The sequence below is a fragment of the Mesoplodon densirostris genome, chromosome 2 (genome assembly GCF_025265405.1).
Source record: "Mesoplodon densirostris isolate mMesDen1 chromosome 2, mMesDen1 primary haplotype, whole genome shotgun sequence".
Lineage (NCBI taxonomy): Eukaryota > Metazoa > Chordata > Mammalia > Artiodactyla > Ziphiidae > Mesoplodon > Mesoplodon densirostris.
The window spans coordinates 187,521,860-187,549,712 of NC_082662.1; the positions used below are offsets into that span (position 1 = coordinate 187,521,860).

A 27,853-nucleotide genomic window follows, 5' to 3' on the forward strand; every position below is an offset into this window, starting at 1 on the left:
TTTTATTTATCTGTATTTAGTCTTGGGATGTTTGATGTTCAAAATATAGAAATATCACTTGTTTCAGAAAATACATAAACTTTTCTCTGGTAAATTATTAAGAATTTGAAAAAAGGATAGATTTGTAAAAGAAAATAATCTGAAAAATAATAGATACGTATATGTATAACTGAATCACTTTGCTGTACAACTGAAATGAACACAACATTGTAAATCAACTATACTTCAATAACAACAAAAAAAAAGAAAGTATCACACTATCCTCAAGAAAAAGGTCTTTGTTAAAATTCAGACTTCATGCTGAAAACAAAACAAATTCAGATGCTAATTTTCAGAAAAGTCCATGGTACTGAGACCATGTCTACCAAACCCACAAGCCTTACAACTCAGAACAATATGAGTGATATATTTCAAACAGCAAGGGCTTTCTGTAACTAAAAAATATATACACACTAAATGTTAAATTCCAAGAGGACATTATTGTTTAGCATGGCCCTTTAAAATGGCTGACATATTGAGGGACACAGTAAATGTGGAGAAGTTTCTTCTAGGCATAAATGGAATGGCAAAGTATATGAAAGAAAATATATATATATATATATGTATGAATTAATAAAAATACAGACATACATAAAATGTACAAGTCTCATTAAAAGGCAGTGATAATGTTAGGAAGATATTAGCAATTAATATGACAACAATGGTGCACAGAAGTATATAAACTTTTTTTTTTTGTAGCCTCATTCATTATAATCTTGCTTGGATTGTGAAAAATCAAAGAAATGTAACTGCCCAATAATAGAAAATCAGATAAATATTTTTGGTACATCAATAATATGGAATAGTAAGCCATCACAAATAATGATGGAAAGCTAACGCATAATATATTATTAAGTGGAAAACCAATAAATAAACAAACAAACAAAAATAGGTTACCAAATACCATTGTCGTTTGATTCTGTTTAGATAAAGCCCATACATTTCAAAATAGAAAAAAAAAATCTGGATTATCATACACCAAGTTATTGGCATTGATGGAATTATGTTTTTGTGGGTTTTTTGAAGTTTCTGGTGGTTGTTGTTAATCAATTATTTTCCACCTTTCCCGTAGTGACCACATACTACTTATGTAATAAAAATAAAGCACTAACTAAAGAAAAGGAATAAGTTGTACCAAGTGACATCACTATCACAAAGTTTGACCACGATTTTACTTCCTAAAATGTGTATCCCTTCAAAATCACTTTCTGGATGTCATTTACAAAGATCCATATAATTGCTCTCTGGTGACATGAGGTCATTTTAAAGTACGTCATGCTGGAAATCACATGACATCCAAAGTCAGAATCGAGAGCTCCTCATCCTAAATGCTACTTACTAGTTAGTTCAGCCAATTAGACTTCAGCCCCTACCAGCTTCCCAGGTTATTTGCTAAGCTCAGAAAAGAAGTTTAGAAGAACAAATCAAAGGCCAAATATTTACTGTAAATAGCAATTTTACAAAACATAAGTTCTTGACCTTATCACTACAGATCAAGCACCGTATTACCTAACATCCTTATTACCTTATTAATCTCCTTATTATCTAATAGCCTTATTAAGTTATCCTATAACATATTCTTCTGCAGAGTCTCTGGAGGTTGCTTCTGTCATTCTTTCTAGTACAATGTATGGGCTTTGCTGTTCAGAGTTTAGGAGGCATTTTCTTCAACTCAACAGAGCTGGACCCATACTTTTCCACCAGTCCCATCAGGGGGTCCCACAGTTCTCAGAGCAGAATCCCCAAGCAGACTTCCTAGAGAACAGGTTACCATCTGGGGATTATAATGTTGAGGGAAATGGACAAAATTCAGAGCCACAGGACTCGCATAGACTGGCTAGTCCCATAGGACTTTGAACAAACCAAGGTTACTTAACTGTTCTGAGACTCACAGTTTCCTCGAAGTGGTGAAATGGGGGTAGTAATTCTTACTTCCTAATGTTAATGAGAACGAAATGAGAATGCGTGTGAAATACCTAATATAGAAACTGACATAGTAGCCCCTCAATTTTCTTTCTCATATCCCTATCAGCTTGGTATTCTTATGATAACCATCATTATCACACAAGGCTGATAAAATTTTACTCCAGAGCAAATAGACGTTTTAGTAAGGCATCCCAGTATTATCACTAAGAAATGTAGATTTGTGGTAAGTTTATTGAAACAACAAAAATAACTCAAGGTTTCCGAGATGATTATAACAGGATCTCTAGTCAGGCTGTACTACAGTCTCTCTCCATGAAGTAATCAGAGATGCCTTTATTCCAGCAATTTAATGTAATTAGACCAAATGGCTGCTGGTGGAAGTGCAGAAGCACAGCTGAAGCAGTATTTCCTAGCATTTAGAAGTTTTATAAAGCTATGGCAGAGATTATCTAGGTAGGCTTATCTGTGAACTAACTTTTTTGCTCTGCCCATGCATAAGCCATCAAAATCCTCAAACGTGTGATTTAGCTTCATTTGCTCAATACTACAGTAAAGTGGGTTTTCTTAGTAAACAAAGCCTTCATTAGTCTTTTCTCCCTCTTAGGAAAGAAATGCCTTATCACATGCTCACATTCATTTATTTCACAGTGACTTCAAATGAGGATCAACAGAAATAATATTCTGACTTAAACCTTTAGTCCACGAAATATCTTTTCAAAACATCAGAGTTTGGGCTAACAGTGCACCCTGCCAGGAGCAACTCATTCTGCCTCTGAATAGTATCCACACCAGCAGTAGCCAAGCAAGAAGCAGGGAAAAGTAGGTGATTTGTACCATTTCCATGCAATGTATTTGGACATCATTTGAGTTTCCAGAACTAAATCAACAGAACCATTCAACAGCTAAGTTCATTTTTAAATTTAATATGCTGGAGCTCTTTAACATTTCTGAGCTCAAACTTGGAACATGAGTCTTACTAACCAGAAAGGAAGGAAAAGGTAGAGATAAACAAACGAGAAGACAGATAGAATCCTTGAGACCACCATATGTTTCTTATTTCATACTAGAATGTTCAGTATACCTAGCAGGATTCTATGTGCATAATATTTATTAAACGAAATAAAAAGAAAAAAGTCAAAAACTTGTAACTATATTGCAACCTCCAATAATTTATCAGCAGAACACATTTTTTAATGTATTTAACGATTCCCTGCGGCTGAGCCAAAATCAATTACCTCTGCTTTCTATTTGAACTTTTGCATGTGAAAAGGGATGTTTATAGGATACTATGCCACTCTATTAATATGTTTTGATGAATAATCAAGTTGTTGAGCTCTTCTTATAAACCATGACTTATAACATAAAGCAGTACAATGAAATAAAGAGTCTGAGACTGTTTACCTCCCCATATAATCCTGGGAATATTGTTTCCCCCACACACACATACACTTTGGTCCCTCAAAATCTACCCCTTCTTGAGGAGAGCAGTAGCAATTCAAAAGCAAAGGAAATTCTCAAATAATCGACATACACAAAAACCTCTATCCAGTCACACTAAAATTTCATTCTTTTTCTGAGCAAACTAAGGATTATATACATGATGGAGTGGATATAATTTGCATTGCCAAATCACCTTAATGACCAAGGTGATTATCAAGGATATTACTGTCCAACCTAGGTATTGCTTATACCCACTAATGTCTTTTAAAACACAAGGTTTTCCTTCTGATGCTGGCAGAATGATTATGAGAATAGCTACTGATGTAGTTACATACATCATAGTACTGATGTAGAGAGCTACTGAAGCTCTCTTTCAGTGTTCAACAATTATTGGTCCTCTCAAGACTCTATGGATAACATGAAAATTATCCCTCAATTACAAAATGAGATTATTTCTCTGTGGAGATGTCCTTATGTCTCAGAACTACAAGAATTACTTTGAAAGGGAAATATGATCATCCAGAAAGGAGCAAGTTTAAAAAGGAACCAACTATATATAATTGATCACTATTATGGACCAGTGCATCTGGGAACTGTTCAAGTTCTTCCATCTTCTGGGATGCCTAGTTTCACAACCTGTAAAATGAGACTGACAGCTTCCTCCCAGGTCAGAAATCTAGCAATTCTTTAAATCAATCCATGTGGAAAGAACAGTCTCAGCTTGGTTACAGATGCATTTATTTACTCATTCAATAACTTTTGTGTCTTCTATTGTGCTTGATATTATATATATAGCAGTGAATAAAAGAAAAATTGTCTTTGTTCTCCCGGAGCTTATATTAGAATCAAAACAATCAGAAAATAAACAAAGCAATAAATGTTCAATTACAAACTGAAATAAGTGCTGTGAATGAAAAGCTCTAGATGGTAACAAGTGGCTAGATTGAGGAGCTGGGAGGTAGCAAAGGCCCCTCCACGTGTACCATGCTACCTGGATCAATGCACTTCTCTTTGCATAGACAGCCCCCAAAATCATTCTGTTCACTGAAAGTTGATTTTCATTCACAATTTGGGGATAACACGTGATATCTGTCTTTAAGCCCCAGTATTCTTGCACTCAATGGACAAAGTTTGGAGGGTGATGGATGGGGGAATAAAAGAAGGAATTTTTTTTTCTTTTTACTTGAGACATAAACACACTATGTCAGAAAACCACAATTTGCAAAGACCATTTCCCACAGTTGATAACTGTCCCTATTTCAATGCCTTTCATAAATTTATACTTTGAGAGAAAATCATAAACAGAGGTATTGTTCCATGGAGTAAACTGATTACCTAGGACCATGAGGAAAATTGTCTCTGCATTCAAAGTACATGACTGGCTAGGTATATTACTTTAAAATTTCTCATTCTGAAATACTTCTCCAGGCAATAAATATGCACAAGCCACAGAATAATTATTAAGATAGTATTTGCTAGACTTGAGAGACTAATGATTTGAGCTGATACCAAAATGCCTATGTCCTAAGATTATTCTCAAATAAAAAATAAGAAGGAAATGGGGATACTAAGAAAGCTGTTGCAAACTAAAGTAGAAAAAACATATTAAAAGAAAGCATACATTGTAGCCTTTAAAATTTTTTAAAGAAAAAAAATAGAATAGGAGCCTACTTCTTAGACATTTGATTAAAAGGTAAAGCCCTGAGATAAAAGAAAGCAAATTCAAAATTCACAAAAGTAAGGTTTATTCATTTTACCACTGTATAATAAATAGATAGATCTTAAAGTCTTGCAAGAAAAAGCAGACTGTTTTATAGAACTGACACACTTTCACTGATTTCTCTCTGCTAAATCATCTCAATGAGGGGAATATGAAAACAGATGAATTGTCAACCTTCCTAATAATGGAGAAAATTTCTTACAATTCTTCTAGTGAAGACTAGCTACATGGATTACATTCTAAAGACCCTTCAAAATCACCACCTCCCTTTTCTTTATTTCTCTGATTTTCTATCAAAGTATAAGTTTGACTTCCCTTTCTGTGCATACGATTTAATGAGAACAAAGTCACTACCCTGACATTATGGACTGTATCTCTGACATACTATATAGTTTGCTGAGCACAAATCAGTTGGTTTGAAACTGCACAACTCTGGATGCACTCACAATATCAGATGCCCAGCATCCCAAGAGGAGTCCAAGACACTGCACCATGGGCCTCACCAAGGCCACTATGACATATTCAAATGGCCAACTACCATCCCATTTTTTCTGTGATTTGGCTTTATCTTTGAAATCTCAAAGGACAAAATTCCAATGTTTTAGACATTACTTATCTGTAAAAAAAGTTTGTCCCAGAAATACTCATTTAAAGGCAGTATCAAAAGATGCTCAACATCACTAATTATTAGAGAAATACAAATCAAAACTACAATGAGGTATCACCTCACACCTGCCAGAATGGCCGTGATCAAAAAGTCTACAAACAATAAATGCTGGAGAGGGTGTGGAGAAAAGGCAACCCTCCTACACTGTTGGTGAGAATGTAAATTGGTATAGTCACTACAGAGAACAGTATGGAGGTTCCTTAAAAATGAGTTGCCATATGGTCTAGCAATCCCACTTCTATGCATATATCTGGAGAACACTATAATTTGAAAAGATACATGCACTTCAATGTTCATAGCAGCACTATTCACAATAGCCAAGGCATGGAAGCAACCTAAGTATCCATCGACAGATGAATGGATAAAGAAGATGTGGTATATATACACAAAGAAATCTTAGCCATAGAAAAGAATGAAATAATGCCATTTGCAGCAATATAAATGGACCTAGAGATTATCATAATAATATGTGGAATCTAAAAACAAAATGATACAAATGAACCTATTTACAAATTGGAAACAGACTCACAGACTTAGAGAACAAAGTTAGGGTTACCAAAGGGAAAAGGTGGGGGGAGAGATAAATTAGGAGTTTGGGATTAACAGATGCACACTACTATATATAAGATAGATAAGCAACAAGGACCAACTGTATAGCACAGGGAACAATATTCAATATCTCGTAATAGTCTATAATGGAAAAGAATCTGAAAAAGAACGTGTGTGTGTGTGTGTGTGTGTGTGTGTGTGTGTGTGTGTGTATAAATATATATATATGTACATATGTATATATATATCTCACTTTGCTGTATACCTGACACTAACATAACATGGTAAATCAACTATACTTCAATTAAAAAATAATAATAAAGGCAGTATCAGTAGCATATAGGAAGTGGGAAATCCAAACCGCCTGAATCAGTTAATGACAATTCCAATGAAAAAAGACAACTGAAAACAACTCTAATAAGTATTTCAGAAAATGTAGCAAAATTGGGCTCTTTAAAAACAGTCCAGGGCTTCCCTGGTGGCGCAGTGGTTGAGGGTCTGCCTGCCGATGAAGGGAACACAGGTTCGTGCCCCGGTCCGGGAAGATCCCACATGCCACGGAGCGGCTGGGCCCGTGAGCCATGGCCGCTGAGCCTAGGCGTCCGGAGCCTGTGCTCCACAACGGGAGACGCCACAACAGTGAGAGGCCCGCGTACCGCAGGGGGAAAAAAAAAAAAAAAAAAACAGTCCAAAAAATGTTTTTGAGTCATGCTCATTTTCTTTGTACATTTTTATAACCTTGGTTTTGTAGCATCATGACCTGATAGGAGAAGGATATTATATGTAACACAAGTTATAGGTAATTATGTTCATAGGGAACCTTAATCTGAAGTATCTACAACTGTATATAATGTCAAGCCATATTAAAATGAGATTTTACTAAATTGTAAGACTCCGTTTTCAATGTACCATTTGACCATCTTGATTCATTAGTCTCAAAGTTTTCTAACTTCTGCTTACTATCCTAGCACCACCCAGCTGAAAAATTAACTTAAAAATGTATTCAGAGGACTAGAGCTTGAGAAATGAAATCTGCACTTCCATGAAATGTATCTCTATTTGAATGAAAAATAAATAAATGGCTTTAACTCCCTCTTCATGTTTTATTATGTTACAGTTTTATATTTTGTTGAAGTGAGGGCATTTCATATATTTCATGCAAAGTGTTGTTAAATAACTTCCTGAAGACAGAAATCAGAAATGAATACAAGGAATAATTTTAAATAACTAATATATTTCAAGAAATTATCCATTATAAACTAACTGAGCTTCTTCAGTTATTAAAAAAATAATAGGACTGTTTACTGAGGATTGACATAAGGATATGAGAAAAAAAAGATTTAGGGGGATAAAACAAAGTAGATAGAAGATCAGTGCCATTAATTAATTCATTCAATAAACATTTGAGTACTCCATATGTACTGGGCACTGTATGGCCTGCTGAGAATACTATACCCTCCTTCACAGGGCTTTCTGAAATCATTATTATGCATACATAAAGTATAATCATTGGTATATTTAATAATTTTCAACATGCTTATGTTTTAAATACAAATTTCTGACTTCTGTGAATAAATATCAAAATATTAATATCTTACACTCTGTAAAAAAGTTTAAAAATAAGAACAGCTAACGTTTTTAAGGGTATTAGTGTCTCTTACATAGAAGGGCATTATTCCACATTCTTGACAAATATTTTCAATTTCATCACACACAATATTTAATTTTTATTTTAAATAAACTACTCTTCTTACAAAAAGGGTCTTTCCCTCCTCCTTTATAGCCATTAAGTAATGACTGCAACTCTTATCAATAGAATAAAATGCCATGCATGATCTTAGTATTAGCTTCTGCTTTAAATTGTGGAAGCAGATATGAAATAAATTTTTTCTCTGACATCTACAGGTCAGTAAGTGAACCTTCTAATTATTAGCCTTTAAACGATCATTAAAATTAAAGAAATTCTCTGATCTCTAAAGCCCTATGATTTGGAATCAATAATTTAATTATTTAATTACAGAATGCTCTTGTACACCAGAGATAAACCCACAAACCTCTAAAAGGATTTTAAAATGTATATTTGCCAGGACTAAAGAGAGAATGTCTTAACAGCATGGCAGATGACTGTTGAATGTCATAATCATCCTATTGGTTAGCATATTTCAAGTTATTTGCACAAGATTCTAATGCAAAATGAAAATTTAACCTTTTCCAAACAAGTGATAATATTAATTATAATGGCGTGCTACTAGTTTTTGCTTTTACCGAAACAATCCTATTCAAATAATTTAATAAACTCCTAAAATACTCTGAAATAATCTCTATGCAATAAATCAGTATCTATTCAACAAAGGTTTGTTTAAATTTAAATAGTAATAAAGTAAAATGCATTTCCTATGTTGAAGTCTCTTTTTAAGGGTAGCTGAATTTTACTCTCAACATTATGGCTATAATTCAATGCTGTTGTTGGGATGAAAGGATCACACTCTTAATTGTTTTAAGTTCCGAAGAAAGAGCACATGCTTTAACAAATGTTATAATCCCTCCAGAAAATCACTTCATTCTCCCTCTAACCACTGCGAAAAACAATCCCTTGATATCGGGTGTCATCCAATGTTCTGAACATCTGAGGAAACAGACTGAAATTGCAGAAAGAAAAATTAAATTATACATATAACTGCAAGTAAGAGACCATATTTGGAAAAAAAAATACTCTATTTTAAACTCCATTTGCCAATTTTCCAATCCAATTCCCCTTAAAAGGAAGATAGATAAAGTAAAATCACTCAGGTGAAAATTACGTAATGAAAGTCACTATGAATTCAATTTTCCTGTTTATATCTTTGTGAAAATAGCAGCACTGAACATCAACCTACCAACAGACAGGAAGAAAACTTTGAACACTTAAGTTCCATGAGCATAGAAGGGTGCCAAGTGGAAGCAGCATATTTATGTGACTGAATAGTAGTTGTTGTTCAGTTCTATAACCATGGAGTATGATCAACCTCTGTTAAAAACTACAGTCCATCCCCTAGCTAGTACATAGGGGAAATGTTGCTAATCCTCTTCTTCCTCATTACTTCATCTATAAAATAGAAATATCTACTTCATAGCATTGGTAACTGGATTAAGCGAGATAAAGTACCAAGTGTCTAGCATCTAATCATCACTCGAAAGTGTTATGTCTTCTTCCCTAAGTAATATATTGAATTGAATATATAAGACACAAAAATTAAGATATTTAATAATCAGTATTTTGAATACACTAAAGCAAAAAACATCAATTAAAAATGAAATGAATCGTGTTCAGAACCCAACAACATATTTTGCTGTACTCCAGGGGTCAGCAAACAATAGCTCCAAAGCCAAATCTTGCCCACTTCCTGTTTTTTTTTTATAACCTGTGAACGAAGCATGGTTTTTATATTTTAAAATGTCTGGAATAAATTCAAAGAAGAAGAATATTTCATGGCATATGAAACTCAAATTTCAATGTCCATAAATAAAGTTTTATTTCAGCTCAAACATGTTCATTCATCTACATATTGTGTACAGATGCTCTTTAACTTACAACAGCAGAGTTGACTAGTTGTAAAAGAGTCCTTATGGCCTACAGGGCCTAGAATAATTACAGTCATATCTGGTCCTTTCCATAGGAAAAATTTGCTGATTCCTGTTCTAGCAAGCAGAATATCCTATCTTCTGCCATAACCTATTTTGTTACATTTTAGCAAGACCTTTTAGAGACTCACTTTTTGATTATAGGGGATTTGTTTTAATTATCTGAAAATACACTCTGGACTTTTAACTAATCCATATCCTATGAGATGAGATGATGTCAGGACACTAAAACAAAAAAGCTTATTGAGGGCTTCCCTGGTGGCACAATGGTTGAGAGTCTGCCTGCCGATGCAGGGGACACGGGTTCGTGCCCCGGTCTGGGAAGATCCCACATGCCACAGAGCGGCTGGGCCCGTGAGCCATGGCCACTGGGCCTGCACATCCGGAGCCTGTGCTCCGCAACGGGAGAGGCCACAACAGTGAGAGGCCCGCGTACCGCAAAAAAAAAAAAAAAAAAAACATTGCTTATTGAATGGAGGTATGGATGAAAATTGGGTAGAGGACAAAGCCGGGAGAAAGACTTTTCACAACATTCTTGTACAGTCATTGGTTATTAATATATGTAAATATGTTACCTATTCAAAGTATATGCTTATTTTTTAAGAGAGATGATCAAACCCTTTAAGCACAATCTTTTCCTCTGTCAAATTAAGAAAAAATTGTGTATAGTTTTTATAAAAGGCAGAAATATAACATTTATAATTTTAAAAATCAAGATTTAAAAGGCTTAAATAACTAACTCACTTACACTGAGTTAAAATCTACCTAACGTATTCTATTTAAAAAAATAGTTTCTAAGGTGCACTTTTTAATCTAATTAGAATTTCTTAATTACCTTCTATGAATTGAACCAAATATGCATTACCCTTCCAAAGACATAGCCACAAAGTGATATCATCTTTTCAAGACAAGGAAAAAGGGCAACTTCCATTTGATTTTGTATATAAAACTTCATAACATTTGATTTATGTATGTAAAACTTCAGAGATCATTGATTTGGAGTAAACATTTAGGCATTTTCATAGAACTCTGACCAACATATAGAATACTGGATACAGGAGTCAGAGGTCTAACATAAGTCTGGAATATCTGGAAGTGGTTGGAGGAGATTGATTCCAGGCAACTTTCTAGGGTTCTCCCTTTTTCTTACATAATCTTCCTTCTGAGTTATCAACCTGCTCAGCCTCAAAGAAATGGGAATTAGGAACAAATAACTTAGTTGAGAAAGAATCATGAACATGTCCATGGAACTTAGAATTTGGGAGGTATTTTCAAGTCCGTTATTTCATTCCCTCAACCATTCAATGAAAATACATAGATTTGTTGAGTCCCTACGATGGGTAAGGCACCCAGCTTGAGAGTGTAGAGAAAACAATGAACAAGAGAGACATGGTCCTCCTCTTGAAGACAATGTACAAGAGGTTCTGTTAAAGGATGATGGATACTGAAGATGCCGGCATATGTGTTATAAGAGAAGAGTTAAGGAAACATATAGAAGGAGGATTTAACCTGGTCCGGAGTTCAGAATGTTGACTTAGGCATCAGATCTATGAAAACTGGAACCATGCAGAGAAGATAAGCATGGTCCCTGTGCAAAGATGACAGAGTTCCACAAAGCCGAGAAAATAACCAAGGAATAGAGATCCGAAAGGTCAGAGTCACCTAAAGAAAAAAGCTGGTAGAACACCAAGGAACAAAGTGAAAAACAGAAATAAATACTGTGAGATATTTTATATTGTTATAAGTTGATAATATAACTATTTAGCTAACATGTAAGCAAACCATTCATTTAAAATGTAGTGGTAGTGGTCTTGAAAGCTACTGACTTACAATACTTCAAGGGAATTCACTAGAGTTAAGCTTCATGCATAAGAAATTTGGTTCATGATTTAATTTGTAACTTCCAAACAATTATATTTGATATGTAGATAATTATCCCATCTGTCTCTCGGCAATATCTTAGAGAATTAACATTTTAACATACTGCAATTGTGAGGATTCTGAAATCAGAAGACTAAAGTTTAATCTCAGCAAAATGTCTTGTGTACATCTCAGGAGGGATTATCAATCAGAAGTCTCTTCTGCTGTAACCACAGAAAGATAAGTTTTGTCAGATTGAATAGCAATTAAAACATCACACTACCATCTTAATACTCTCAAAGGTAAATCTGTGAAAGTAAGAATATAATGAAAAAGAAAATATTGTGAGACAAAAGGAGTCCAGACAAAAATGAAACTTAATTTTTAAAAATTGTAAAGTACATTTAACTTATTTTTTTTAATCTTTAAGGAACCATTCCATGTTGGAAAAATGGACATCTCCAAGACTTCATATAAAGTGAAAAAAAGAAATGTACAAAATAGACTATATAATCACTAGCATTTGTATAAAGATGAAAAAAAGAAATATGCATGCATATATATATATATATATATATATATACATATTTCCTTCCAAATTTGTAGGATGTTTCTTGAACCATATACCAGAAAAAAAGGACCAGCTAAACTGCTTGTCTTTGGAAATGCAAACTGGGAGGGGTGGGGGGGAGGAGGGAGAATTTTCATTCTATTTCTTCTATTCCTGTTTGCACAGTTTTAAAATGTTAAACCATGTGAATGTATTACATATTAAAAAATTATTTTTGAAAAATTATATATAAATTTTTATAATTATATATGATATATATTATATAATTTTAATTATGATAATATATAATATATTATACAATTTTAATTATGTGAAAAATATTTATACATATATATTTCAAGTTCTAATAACCCTCTTTCCAAACTAACAGAAGTGTTTTCATTATAAATGGGTTTACAATTATAAACGTAAAAGGGCATCTTGGGGAATTTTAGATTTAGAAGTTGGAAATAAATTTGTCTAATATATCTCTAGTCTGGAAGCGAATTGCTGGATGTCAGAAACTCTGATGGTTTGAACACTTTCTTTGATATGATTCCATATTCTCACTGAGTAGTCTTTTCTTCCTAATTTTTTTTCAGACATAAAATTCACTGGAAAAAGAATGCCCTGAGCAGTGTTAAAGCACATCAGCAGGCCTGGCACTTTGATGTCCCATTATACATGATCAAATTTGTTTTGTAATACAAATAATGTCTCCTGTGAGATTAAGCAGTGAAATTTTTCTCAGGATGTGAGCAATTGAGGAAAAAACTTTGGAGTAAAAACTGACCACAAAAATAAGAAAAGTGGGTTTAACTCTGAAGTTTATGAAATGTTTTCCTGGAGAAGAGGAAGAGAAAAAAATCAATCCTCATTTCATTCTTAGCAAAAGATTAAAAAAAAAAAAACCCAGTGGACTTCTCAAAAGCCTAGCAGGCTTGGAAAACATGATTTGGTTCAAATATATTTCTATTTTCTCCATACATGCCAAAAGTTACTAGCAGGAATTACAATTCCTGTGAATTATGAGATATTTCCCACAACCTTAATCTCAAAAACAACCATTAAAAAAATTGTCTAGGTTTGGATTTTTACTTTCACCAGAGGTTTTTGGAAAGCAAAAAAGAAGGCTTTGGGAGACAAGCAGGGTATAATTACGCAGTGACTGTAATATTAAAAAGAAAGCAAGGGAAGAATAAAGCCACCTCCATGTGTTAGTTCTGATCTTCACCAGGACCATGAAAGGAACCACCTGGATTGAGGGGAAGAGGGATAGAAAAATGGTACCAGAGTATAAGCAGAGCCATGACCTTGGGGAAACAGTCTGACTGGGAAGACTGCTAATATCACGAGGGACCAAAGAGAAACCTGGGAGCAAGACTGCACTCCACTTGGCTTTTCTCTTTTAGTGATTGTATTGTGATATAATTCACACAGCACAAAATTTACCTATTTAAAGTATCCAATTCAGTGGTTTCTAGTATATTAGTAGAGTTGTGCAACCATCACCAAACCTAATTTTAGAATATTTTCAGCCCCCCAAAGAAACCCTATACCCATCCACCATGAGCAATGTCTCTACATCCCACTCCCGACCCACCCCAGGCCCTGGCAAAGACTAATCTATCAATACTTTGTGTTTTTATAGATTTACCTATTCTGAATATTTCATATGAATGGGCCATACAATATGCAATCTTTTGTGACTGGCTCCTTTCATTTAGCATAACATTTTCAAGGTTCATCCATGTTGTACCTTGTACAAGTACTTAATACCTTCATATTGCTGAATAGTATTCTTTGGATGGATATATCACATTGCACTTACCCATTCATCTATTAATGGGCACATAGCTTGCTTGTATTTTGGGGCTATTATGAATAAAGCTACTATAAACACCCATGTACAAGTGCGTTTTGCACGAACCCATGTTCCCATTTCTCTTGAGTGTACACCTAGGAGTGGAATTCCTGGGTCATATGGTAAATCTGTGTTTCACCTTTTCAGAAATTGCCAGACTGCTTTCCAATGCAGCTGCACCATTTTACACACCCACCAGCAATATATGAGGGCACTGACTTCTCCCCATCCTCATCAACATTTGTTATTATGTCTTTTTACATCATAACCATCTTAGTAGGTGGAAAGTATGTTCTCACTGTGGTTTTGATTTCCATGCCCATGATGGCTATAATGCTATCTTTTCTTATGTTTCTTGGCCACAGCTCAGAACATTCATCAGCCTCTGAAATAGAACATTGGTGATAATTCCTAAGGGTAATGATATAGTACAGAAGGAAAAACCTAAACATCAGGGTCGAGTGAGTGATGAAATCTCCCATTCGTAACAAAACTGGTTATTACTATGTTGAAATAAAAGAAAAACAAACAAATCTGAACACACAGATAGAGTTCCCAAGAAAGGGAACAAGTAAAATGGAGAAAAAAATTTAAAACTTTATCAAAGAAAACTGTACTGAAACAAAGGAAACTCAAATCTACAGTAACTTACGGCACACTGTGCACCACAAAAAAATTGATAGTAAAACTAAGATATTCTGGTAAAGTTACTAAACTTCATAGAAAAAGAGCTGTATATATACTCCCTAAGTACAAGAAGGGGGAGATAGGTGTATTAAACTGATCTGAGATTTATTCAAGAAAATAATCTCTGAAAGCACAGCAGTATCACCAGTATTAAGCAACAAAGAATAACAAAGTATATATCCATGCACTTTGGCCTTCCAGGAAAAGGACAACATGCCTTCTCAAGCATGCAAGAAGCTAAAGAAAACAATACTCGTTGGACTGTCTTGGAAAGAGAATAATAATATTTAATGAAATCTTTGCATTTAAGAGATGAATCAAAATAAAAATTCAGGATGGGAGATGCTGTAAGTACTACTGATAAGATAATTATACCCCTAAATAAAGTAGTAAGTTAAACAATTATTAAAATTATGATGGTAGAATGGAACGTGAATATTAGAAACCTTGACATTGCAAAAAAATTTGTTTTGAAGACACAAAATTGGGAGGTGAAAGTGCAAAGCAGTGCAATGATATTTATTTTTTCATCCTTCATTGGACAGACAACAGATGTCCAAACTTGAAACACAATGTTATTACATTTTAGAAGACATTTAAAATCGAATACCTCTTCTTGTAAAGAAACGTTTGCTTCAAGTACAGCAATACCTTCAATTTCACTTAAATTTCTTCATATTTATAAATTCTCAATAATTCTGATTTCAGAAAAAAATTAATTTAGCATCTTTCATTTTAAAATGTTTTATAGATAGCATGATTTCACTTCAGTAAAATTTTCTCCCTCATCCTTTCACCATCTATCCATCCATCCATCCATCTTTCTACCTATAGCTACATCTATATCTGTATATACAGATGTCTAAAATTATCATATGATAATGTTATTTCTGAGTTGTTGAGTGAGTTTCTTTATTTCTATTTCTCTGTATTATCTTTATATCTTAAATAGACATGTATAATTTACACAAAAACAATACAGCTACTTTTTAAAACATTATTATTAAAATTTTGTAATTTCATAAGGTAACATATTAAAAGTAAACTCCAGTCTGGTAGAGCCCAAGGAAAAGTATTTTAAGGTAGCACTTCTCAAATTTTAAAACAAATACAAATCAACTAGGAATCTCATAAAATGCAGGTTCTAATTCAGTAGGTCTGGACTGGGTCCAAATTTTCAGCATTTCTAGTAAAGGCCCAAGGCCATCCACTGAGCAATAGATTTTAAGGAATTTCATGGAGTTGCTCATTAAATAAGCAGAACTTTTATAAGCTATGAAAATGAGTATATGAGGGGAATTAGAGAAAACAATAGTAACTAATAAATAAAAATACTAAAAACCTATTCTTGGCATTGAACTTCTACAGTGAGTCACTTAAGGAAGATCTGTTTTTATAGTATTTTTAAATATTTTTTTACCCAATCAAATGGGCAGAAGATCTAAATAGACATTTCTCCAAAGAAGACATACAGATGGCTAAAAGGACATAAAAAGATGCTCAACATCACTAATTGTTAATGAAATGCAAATCAAAACTGCAGTGAGGTGCCACCTCACATGAGTCAGAATGGCCATCATCAAAAAACCTACAAACAATAAATGCTGGAGAGGGTGTGGAGAAAGGGAACCCTTTTGCACTGTTGGTGGGAATGTAAATTGGTACTATGGAGAACAGTATGGAGATTCCTTTAAAAACTAGAAATAGAACTACCATATGATCCAGCAATTCCACTCCTGGGCATATACCCAGAGAAAACCATAATTCTAAAGGATACATGCACCCCAATGTTCATTGTGGCACTGTTTACAATAGCCAGGTCATGGAAGCAACCTAAATGTCCATCAACAGATGAATGGATAAAGAAGATGTGGTACATATATACAATGGAATATTACCCATAAAAAAGAACAAAATAATGCCATTTGCAGCAACATGGATGGAGCTGGAGATTGTCATGCTGAGTGAAGTCGGACACAGAAAGACAAATATCATATGATATCACTGATATGTGGAATCTAAAAAAGGGGACAAATGAACTTATCTACAAAACAGAAATAGAGTTATGGATTTAGAAGGCAAGCTTGTGGTTGCCAGGGGGTGGGTGGGGGGAGGGATAAATTGTTACTACTATATATAGAATAGATGACGATTTTGAAAGTTCATTTTCTTCCATTTTTCTCAATTGTGACTCCATTTTTTTACACATGAACTCTAGGTGAAATACTATGTGGGAAAATTCATTGGAGAAAAGAAACAGAATTATCCTGCAGGAAATAGGCACATGCCAGAGAGTGAGAACTGTCTCAGGAGTAAAACCTATAAAAATTATACACAATTTTATTATGTGACTTGAAGCATCATGTCGCAAACCCCAAATATTCTATCTATAATTTGAAATAAATCGTTCTAAATCTCTGGCAATATACAAAATTCCTAGACCTATGTTTCCCAAATAGCCTCCACATCTGTTAGGGAATTTGTTAAAAATGGACATTCAGGGGTTGGGGCACCAGGCGTCAAATATGGGCTTTCAACAAGTGATGCATACTAAAAACTGAGAACATAAACATGTAAGTCTGCTACTTAGATTCATTCGAGTATTTTTTTTTATTGCTAGCTGAAAGCAGAGTTTAATTGGATAAGGCCTGGGTATTTTGGTAGAGGTTAAGCTAAACAGCAAGTTATAAAAGTCATCATAAACCTTTTCCAGAAGGAAGAAGTTCAGTAGGAAACCTCGTGGGCCCTGACACCTGAATATTTTCAGCAGAAAACAGATGAGCAAGAAAGAAGAGGGCAGAGTGGCAAAGAAATGTAGGTGAGAAGGCCCCAAAGACAGACCTCCTGTTCTCACAGATGTTCTAAGACTAGACTGTTTCTTTCTTTAGCCAAACAAACTAGAGCTAGAAATGGTCTTCCAGTTCAGTCCCACTGGTTTACAAATGAAGAGACTGAGAATCCACAAAGTTAAATGGTTGTGCTAATCTAGTGTCATAAAGATGTAAACAAAACCCAGGTCTCCATTTCCTTTTAGCTATACCTCTAAGAAATACCACTTGATTTCTCAGAAGTCTATTTTCTCAATAGTTACAGAAGAAAATATATTTATAAGTATATCCTTTAAAATCAGTTAATACGTCCAGTGTATATTCTCTATCTGTCCAAAGTCTTTCTTAGGAATATAGGACTATATATATGTTATAATATATTATACTGTTATATAATATATGTTTATATATGTTATATATATATAATGACATATATATACTATCATATAACATATATGTTATTTTATAATTATATAATAGAACATATTATATATATATATATATGTATGTTATTTCTAAATACATGGTTGCAAAAATAACAAAGAGATAACAAAAGAATGGTGATAGGATAGGTATAATAATAATAATATTCTTGCTGCCACTATGTGAATTTCAGTAAACCTCTCTGCTCCTTAATTCTTTTCCTTGAAAACCATAACTTTATAACCCTAAGGACTAAGCAAATAATCACAACTTCAATTATGAAATATACTCCAAACATAGGTTTCTTCCTATAAGCTCCACATCAGGATGATTTTTTACTGAACTTTTAATACATTTTAGCCTATCACTGGATAGTTTAAAAAAAAATTTGATACCTTACATTTTTTGAGTATTCAATAGAAATCAACAGCTTGTCTCAAATTCAATCCCACTCCCATATGCTTATTATCATCTTAAAGGGGGAAAAAAGCATTGCTCAAATACACTAAATTTCAAAATGTATGTACTTTCTCAGCAGGAGTGAGAGAAAAAAAATTAACTCAAAGATTCTGGCAAAATCATTTGGAAAATCAAACATTTGGATTGTCTAGATTCCTCTTAAGTGTTTTGCTTCCAGTAACATGTGAAAGAAAAAACACAAAATGAAGATTGGTTATTTTAAACATCACACATTTTGTGATCACTCTGTCAGAAAAATGTGGATTTTTATATTACATGTAATTTCTGTTAGATATACTATTATACTAAAAGATTATCAAAATCAAGGAAATAACTTCAGCTTTGTAGTCTTTTGACGTCATCACTTATGTTAACATATAGGACATCATTTAGGATTTTGAATGTAGACTACATTTATATTTTATCCAAGTACACAGGTTTAAAAACAAACTCAAGATCATGTGTACAGGTTCTAAAATAAATCAGCCAGCAGACACCAGCTCTGCTCTGTTTCTCACTTCTATTCCCTTTCCCCTTAGTTATCATGGGAATCTCTGTTTCCTTCAGGTAGATGCTTCTGTTCCCAGAAGCAGAGGCTTGGGGACAGTAAAAGGAAAAACAACCAAAACCAAAACCAAAAAACATGCTAGGAAAAGAGGGATTGTTGAGAGTAAATTCAAGATGACCTCATGGGACATTTAAAAGTGACATAGGAAAACTGTGTTCCTAATGAAAAATTTTTTTCCTACATACAAGCAACTGTTCACATTCACATATTTTTTTTTTTTTTTCTTTTTGCGGTATGTGGGCCTCTCACTGTTGTGGCCTCTCCCGTTGCGGAGCACAGGCTCTGGATGCGCAGGCCCAGCGGCCATGGCTCACGGGCCCAGCCGCTCCACGGCATATGGGATCCTCCCAGACCGGGGCACGAACCCGTATCCCCTGCATCGGCAGGCGGACTCAACCACTGCGCCACCAGGGAGGCCCGTCATTCACATATTTATGATTCATGAGTTCAGATACTTGCAGAAGTTGTGCCAGACCATGCTCTCTCAGTTCAAGGTGTGTGTTTTTACAGCACTGCCCCTTGGGGTGGGAGTCACTGAAAAAAGTGGGTGGGCTCCTCATGGCCTCCAGGAGACATGTCAAGCTTAGAAGTTCCCTGTTCTTGCCTCTTCCAGGACTGAACACTTAGATATTGATGGGGATGTACTCAGGCTTAAACACCCTCTGAGATCGTTTCATTTATTTTAAATCCATAACTTCTGTTGAATTATTTTCACCAGATTGTAACACAAAAGCACTGAGCAATAAGGGCTGTTTTTGTTTGGATTTGAGGGACGGAACAGATTTTGAATTGTTTGCATAAACAGTGGAACTAGAGGGAACAGGAGAGCTGGTACATGACAGGTACAAGTGGGGCTTTGGAGATTTTGAAGGTGGGAGAACAGTTTTAAAAGGAGAGGGATTCTGAAGTGCAGAGAGAGAATTACAGAAATGAACTCTGACTACTTTGCTATTTCATTTAGATCGTGGTGACTGCAGTGTTTTGTAAGCTAAGGACATGAAAGTTAGAATCATGTAAAATTAAAATGCAGGCGTTCTTTAAAAGGTACTTTCTTCTATGACCCAGAGAGATATCTTCTAAATCATCCATGAAAGATGAACACCAGCATTGGCAGTCAGACTTAGTGTCAGGGAACCCACTTCCTTCATAAGGATGAAGTCCATAGGAGATCATTCTTCCTCTATGTGTTTTCCTGCAGCTTTTTACTCTCTTAGTGTTGCCCTGAACCATGACAAAAAAAAAAAAAAAAAGTTTCCTTTTTCAATTACATTCATTTAAAGAACATCCACTGTAAGCTACATTTAGTGCTAGGTAAAAAGGCTACCACATCAAGTTAAATAAACATGGTGGTCACTTCCCTGAGAAGCTTAAATATCTCCAGGCATCTGAACATAGATAGATCTCATACACACTCTCCACCCTTGCATTTTCAGTCAGAGAGTGTCACCCTTCTACCTGCCCTGGTTGGTATACTTTGTGAATTGGTGCACCTATAACTAACCACGACACGTGAGACAAATTTTGAGGAGTCCATAATGCAGTAGGAATCCAGGCAGTATTACTAGATTAAAAGTCACGTGATTTGAGATTCAGAAATATTTATAAACATGATGAACCTCAAACTCTTGCCAATTCTTCTGTTCTTCTTATCCTTGTTTATCAAGTCACCAAAGTACTTGCCTACCCAATTCCAAACCCTCCCTAGAATCAGAATAAAATAGGTTAAAAAAAAAGAGAAAGCAAGATAGATATTTTTATGTGAATAAGAAAAAAAGATACCATCCACTAATTCTAAAACAACACTCCCCAATTCTCTCCACAGCTGTGCCCACCCCTACATTATATTTGTTCCTAAAAACAGGAATTACTGTTCTATCATTAAAATAATGAGTTTTTTCACTTTCTGGATGTCTCTGTATTAGTTCATAAATACTTCATAGTACTGTTTTAGAAAGACAAATAAAGATGGCATAAAAGATATTTTTTCTACAAAATTCTAACAATATTTGCATCATAATTTTGATTATGAATTAACCAAAACAGCAAATATCACCCTCCACCATTTCTTAAGGAATATAATGATCTCAGTGTACATTCCCACCAAACTTTATCACCTGTAGGAGGCAGCTTGGTGTTAATTAACAGTCATGATGTAATTTTTCATGGTCCCTGTGGATATTCTCCTCTTACAAAGTTTATGACTCAACATTATCTCTGTGTAGGAAAAAAAAATGGTAGGCTGATAAGAAAAATGACAATCTGGCCCAGTACATACAGGGAATGTATTAATTAAAAGCAAAGTAAGTCCATTCTGCTTAGCAGAGCCCCACCTAATCACATCAAAGTGATGAGAAATACACAAAAAGAAAAAAAAATACTTTTTAAAAATTATAAAATCACTCAAAAGTGGGGGGTGGGTTAAAGAAAGTTCATATTTTAGAAGTCTTATTGGTGAACAAGAGCAGGTAATTTACTTAAGAAAATCAGTTTTCTGGTTATCTACCTTCTTTTAAATGAAAACATACATCATTCACTATTTTAAAGCACATCTATTGTTCCCTAGGAAATCAAACTTCTTTATCAAAGAATACCTTTCAGGACCGGTTCAAGATGGTAGAGTAGAAGGACATGCTCTCACTCCCTCTTTAGAGAATACCAGAATCACAACAAACTGCTGAACAATCATCAATAGAAAGACACTGGAATTCACCAAAAAAGATACCCCACATCCAAAGACAAAGGAGAAGCTGCAATGAGATGGTGGGAGGGGCATAATCACAATAAAAGCAAATCCCATAACTGCTGGGTGGGTGACACACAAACTAGAGAAGTTCACCCACGGGAGTGAAGGTTCTGAGCCCCACGTCAGGCTTCCCAACCTGGGGGTCCGGCAACGGGAGGAGGAATTCCTAGAGAATCAGACTATGAAGGCTAGCAGGATTTGATTGCAAGACTTCGACAGGACTGAGGGAAACAGAGACTCCACTCTTGGAGGGCACACACAAAGTAGTGTGCACATTGGGACCCAGAGGAAGGAGCAATGACCCCACAGGATATTGAACCAGACCTACTTGCTAGTGTTAGAGGGTTTCTGGCAGAGGCGGGGGGCAGCTGTGCCTCACCGTGAGGAAAAGGACACTGGCAGCAGAAGTTCTGAGAAGTACTCCTTGGTGTGAGCCCCCCCAGAGTCCACCATTAGCCCCACCAAAGAGCCCAGGTAGGCTCCTGTGTTGGGTCACCTCAGGACAAACAACCAACAGGGAGGGAACCCAGCCCCACCCATCAGCAGACAAGCATATTAAAGTCTTACTGAGCTCTGCCCACCAGATCAACAGCAAGCCCTACCCACCACCAGTCCCTCCCATCAGGAAACTTCCACAAGCCTCTTAGATAGCCTCATCCACCAGAGGGCAGACAGCAGAAGAAAGAAGAACTACAATCCTGCAGCCTGTGGAACAAAAACCACATTCACAGAAAAATAGACAAGATGAAAAGGTAGAGGGCTATGTACCAGATGAAGGAACAAGATAAAACCCAAGAAAAAAAACTAAATGAAATGGAGATAGGCAATCTTCGAGAAAAAGAATTCAGAATAATGATAGTGAAGATGATCCAGGACGTCAGAAAAAGAATGGAGGCAAAGATCAAGAAGATGCAAGAAATAATTAACAAAGATCTAGAAGATTTAAAGAACAAACAGAGATGAACAATACAATAACTAAAATGAAAAGTACACTAGAAGGAATCAATAGAAGAATAACTGAGGCAGAAGAATGGATAAGTGACCTGGAAGACAGAATGGTGGAATTCACTGCTGTGGAACAGAATAAAGAAAAAAGAATGAAAAGAAATGAAGACAGCTTAAGAGACCTCTGGGACAATATTAAAGTCAACAACATTCGCATAATAGGGGTCCCAGAAGGAGAAGAGAGAGAGAAAGGACCTGAGAAAATATTTGAAGAGATTATAGTCGAAAACTTCCCTAACATGGGAAAGGAAATAGCCACCCAAGTCCAAGAAGCTCAGAGAGTCTCATACAGGATAAACCCAAGGAGAAACAAACCAAGACACATAGTAATTAAATTGGCAAAAATTAAAGACAAATAAAAATTATTGAAAGCAGCAAGGGAAAAATGACAGATAGCATACAAGGGAATTCCCATAAGGTTAACAGCTGATTTCTCAGCAGAAACTCTACAAGCCAGAAGGGAGTGACATGATATACTTAAAGTGATGAAAGGGAAGAACCTACAACCAAGATTACTCTACCCAGCAAGGATCTCATTCAGATTCGACAGAGAAATCAAAAGCTTTACAGACAAGCAAAAGTTAAGAGAATTCAGCACCACCAAACCAGCGCTACAACAAATACTAAAGTAACTTCTCTAAGTGGGAAACACAAGAGAAGAAAGGGACTTACAAAAACAAACCCAAAACAATTAAGAAAATGGTAATAGGAACATACGTATTGATAACTGCCTTAAATGTGAATGGAGTAAATGCTCCAACAGAAAGACACAGGCTTGTTGAATGGATACAAAAACAAGACCCATATATATACTGTCTACAAGAGACCCACTTCACACCTAGGGACACATACAGACTGAAAGTGAAGCGATGGAAAAAGATATTCCATGCAAATGGAAATCAAAAGAAAGCTGGAGTAGCAATACTCATATCAGATAAAATAGACATTAAAATAAATAATGTTACAAAAGACAAGGAAGGTCACTACATAATGATAAAGGGATCAATCCAAGAAGAAGACATAACAATTATAAACATATATGCACCCAACATAGGAGCACCTCAATACATAAGGCAAATGCTAACAGCTCAAAAAGAGGAAATCGACAGTAACACAATAATAGTGGGGGACTTCAACACCTCACTTACACCAATGGACAGATCATCGAAACAGAAAATTAATAAGGAAACACAAGCTTTAAATGACACAACAGGCCACATAGATTTAATTGATATTTATAGGACATTCCATCCAAAGAGAGCAGATTATACTTTCTTCTCAAGTGTGCATGGAATATTCTCCAGGATACATCACATCTTGTATCACAAATCAAGCTTCAGTTAATTTAAGAAAATTGAAATCATATCAAGCATCTTTTCTGATCACAACGCTATGAGATTAGAAATCAATTACAGGAAAAAAATGTAAAAAACACAAACATATGGAGGGTAAACAATATGTTACTAAATAACCAAGAGAACACTGAAGAAATCAAAGAGGAAAGCAAAGAATACTTAGAGACAAATGACAATGAAAACACGATGGTACAAAACCTATGGGATGCAACAAAAGCAGTTCTAAGAAGGAAGTGTATAGCTATACAAGCCTACCTCAAGAAACAAGAAAAATCTCAAATAAATCTAAACTTACACCTAAAGGAACTAGAGAAAGAAGGACAAACAAAACCCAAAGTTAGCAGAAGGAAAGAAATCATAAAGATCAGAGCAGAAATAAATGAAATAGAAACAAATAAAACAATAGCACAGATCAATAAAACTAAAAGATGGTTCTTTGAGAAGATAAACAAAATTGATAAACCATTAGCCAGACTCATCAAGAAGAAGAGGGAGAGGACTCAAATCAATAAAATTAGAAGTGAAAAAGAAGAAGTTACAACAGGCAGCACAGAAATACAAAGTATCCTAAGAGACTACTACAAGCAACTCTATGTCAATAAAATGGACAACCTGGAAGAAATGGACAAATTCTTAGAAAGGTATAACCTTCCAAGACTGAACCAGGAAGAAATAGAAAATATGAACAGACCAATCACAAGTAATGAAATTGAAACTGTGATTAAAAATCTTCCAACAAACAAAAGTCCAGGACCAGATGGCTTCACAGGTGAATTCTATCAATCATTTAAAGAAGAGCTAACACCCATCCTTCTCAAACTCTTCCAAAAAATTGCAGAGTAAGGAAAACTCCCAAACTCATTTTATGAGGCCACCATCACCCTGATACCAAAACCACACAAAGATACTACAAAAAAAAAAAAAGAAAGAAAATCACAGCCCAATATCACTGATGAATATAGATGCAAAAATCCTCAACAAAAGACTAGCAAACAGAATTCAACAACACATTAAAAGGATCATACACCATGATCAAGTGGGATTTATCCCAAGGATGAAAGCATTCTTCAATATATGCAAATTAACCAATGTGATACACCATATTAACAAATTGAAGAATAAAAACCATAGGATCATCTCAATAGATGCAGAAAAATCTTCTGACAAAATTCAACACTGATTTATGATAAAAACTCTCCAGAAAGTGGGCAAAGAGTGAACCTACTTCAACATAATAAAGGCCATATACGACAAACCCACAGCAAACATCACTCTTAATGGTGAAAAACTGAAAGCATCTCCTCTAAGATCAGGAACAAGACAAGGATGTCCATTCTCACCACTATTATTCAACATAGTTTTGGAAGTCCTAGACACAGCAATCAGAGAAGAAAAAGGAATACAAATTGGAAAAGAAGTAAAACTGTCACTGTTTGCAAATGACATGATACTATACATAGAGAATCCTAAAGATGCCACCAGAAAACTACTAGAGCTAATCAATGAATTTGGTAAAGTTGCAGGATACAAAATTAATGCACAGAAATCTCTTGCATTCCCATACACTGGTAAACAAGTGGGACCTAATGAAACTTCAAAGCTTTTGTACAGCAAAGGAAACCAAAAACAAGACGTAAAGACAGCCCTCAGAATGTGAGAAAATATTTGCAAACAAATCATCAGACAAAGAATTAATCTCCAAAACATATAAACAGCTCATGCAGCTCAATATTAAAAAACAAACAACCCAATCAAAAAATGGGCAGAAGACGTAAATAGACAATTCTCCAAAGAAGACATACAGACGGCCAAGAAGCACATGAAAAGCTGCTCAACATCATGAATTATTAAAGAAATGCAAATCAAAACTACAATGAGGTATCACCTCACACCAGTTAGAATGGGCATCATCAAAAAATCTACAAACAACAAATGCTGGAGAGAGTGTGGAGAAAAGGGGACCCTCTTGCACTGTTGTTGAGAAAGTAAATTGATACAGCCATTATGGAGAACATAGTGGAGAACTATGGAGGTTCCTTAGAAAACTAAAAACAGAAATACCATATGACCCAGCAATCCCACTGCTGGGCATATACCCAGAGAAAACCACAATTCAAAAAGACACATGCAGCCCAATGTTCACTGCAGCACTATTTACAATAGCCAGGTCATGGAAGCAACCTAAATGCCCATCAACAGATGAATGGATAAAGAAGATGTGGTACATGTTTACAACAGAATATTACTCAGCCATAAAAAGGAACAAAATTGGGTCATTTGTAGAGACGTTGATGAATTGAGAGACTGTCATACAGAGTGAAGTAAGTCAGAAAGAGAGAAACAAATATCACATATTAATGCATATATGTGGAACCTAGAAAATGGTACAGATGAACCAGTTTGCAGAGCAGAAATTGAGACACTGAAGTAGAGAAAAAAACTATGGATACCAAGGGGGGAAAGCATCGAGGGGAATGGTGGTGTGATTAATTGGGAGATTGTGATTGATATGTATACACGGATGTGTATAAAATGGATGACTAATAAGAACCTGCTATGTAAAAAAATAAATAAATTTAAATGAAAAAAAAAGAATACCTTTCAGAATTATTAAGAAAAAGCAATGAGATCTAATTATTCTTACGTGGAGAGATGTGAGAGATTGCACACTCTGACAGGGAACGGTCTGTAATATGTTACCTCACTGTTTTCACCAAAATGTTACAAATGAGCATCCTGGTAAAGTGGGGGATGTCTAATACTTTCCACAAAGCACTCTTTAACCGCAAGCTGATATTGTAATAGAGTGAGTGATTAACTTTTATTTCTAATTAGAACATAACATGATACAATGAAACCGAAGACATTTCTTCAGTAACTGTAGTCTCACATCCTATGCATTGCCAAAGAAATTATATATGCAACTCTCATATACCATAGAAAAATGTGCATAAAGGTCAAATTGAATCAAATGGTGAAATCTATTAAAATCGACCTCCGATTATCAATTAACAAGGAAGATCATAAAGTAAGGATATTATATCTGTATTATTATTTTATAATTTTTAAATTTGCCTTAACTTGTGTGGGGTTTTTTCTTTCTTTTTTTTCTCCTTCTTCTCCCTTCCTTTTTTTTTTTTTTTGGTTTTTGTTTTGGCCTGCAGCTGTTGCAGGAAAATAGGAGCAATTCTATTCCCACACCGTTGCAACAAGCCAAGTAATATGTACTTACCAGAGTCTCTAATGTCTTTGGGGACCTGGTCAATGATTTTACAGGAAATAGAACGAAAACAAATAGGCTATGAACTAAGAAGAAGAAGACAAAATCCTGAATTAAATAAGCTCACAACAAATCTCTTATTCTTGTCTTTTGTTCAAGTATTTTTCTCATGGTTTTCTATTTACTTCTCTTTTTACACAGTCAAAATGTGTTTTCTTTCAGAGTTAAAATTTATTTTTAATTATTTTGTGAAAATACAGTAAAACTGAAAAATATTCACTGAATCAAATGTAACAGCTTCTGAATTTTTTTTAGTTTGCATAGAAAAT

General features: G+C 34.9%; 1 protein-coding gene and 1 non-coding gene across 6 annotated transcripts in view; one reads left to right on the forward strand and one right to left on the reverse strand.

The window, feature by feature from the left end:
- KCNT2 (potassium sodium-activated channel subfamily T member 2) overlaps positions 1-27,853 on the reverse strand; it is a 358,057-nt gene that overhangs the window by 284,434 nt on the left and 45,770 nt on the right. The gene's annotated exons all lie outside the window — the stretch shown is intronic.
- LOC132484741 (U6 spliceosomal RNA) lies at positions 11,492-11,596 on the forward strand. Its single transcript, XR_009531294.1, has one exon. It is a non-coding gene; the product is annotated as a U6 spliceosomal RNA (small nuclear RNA).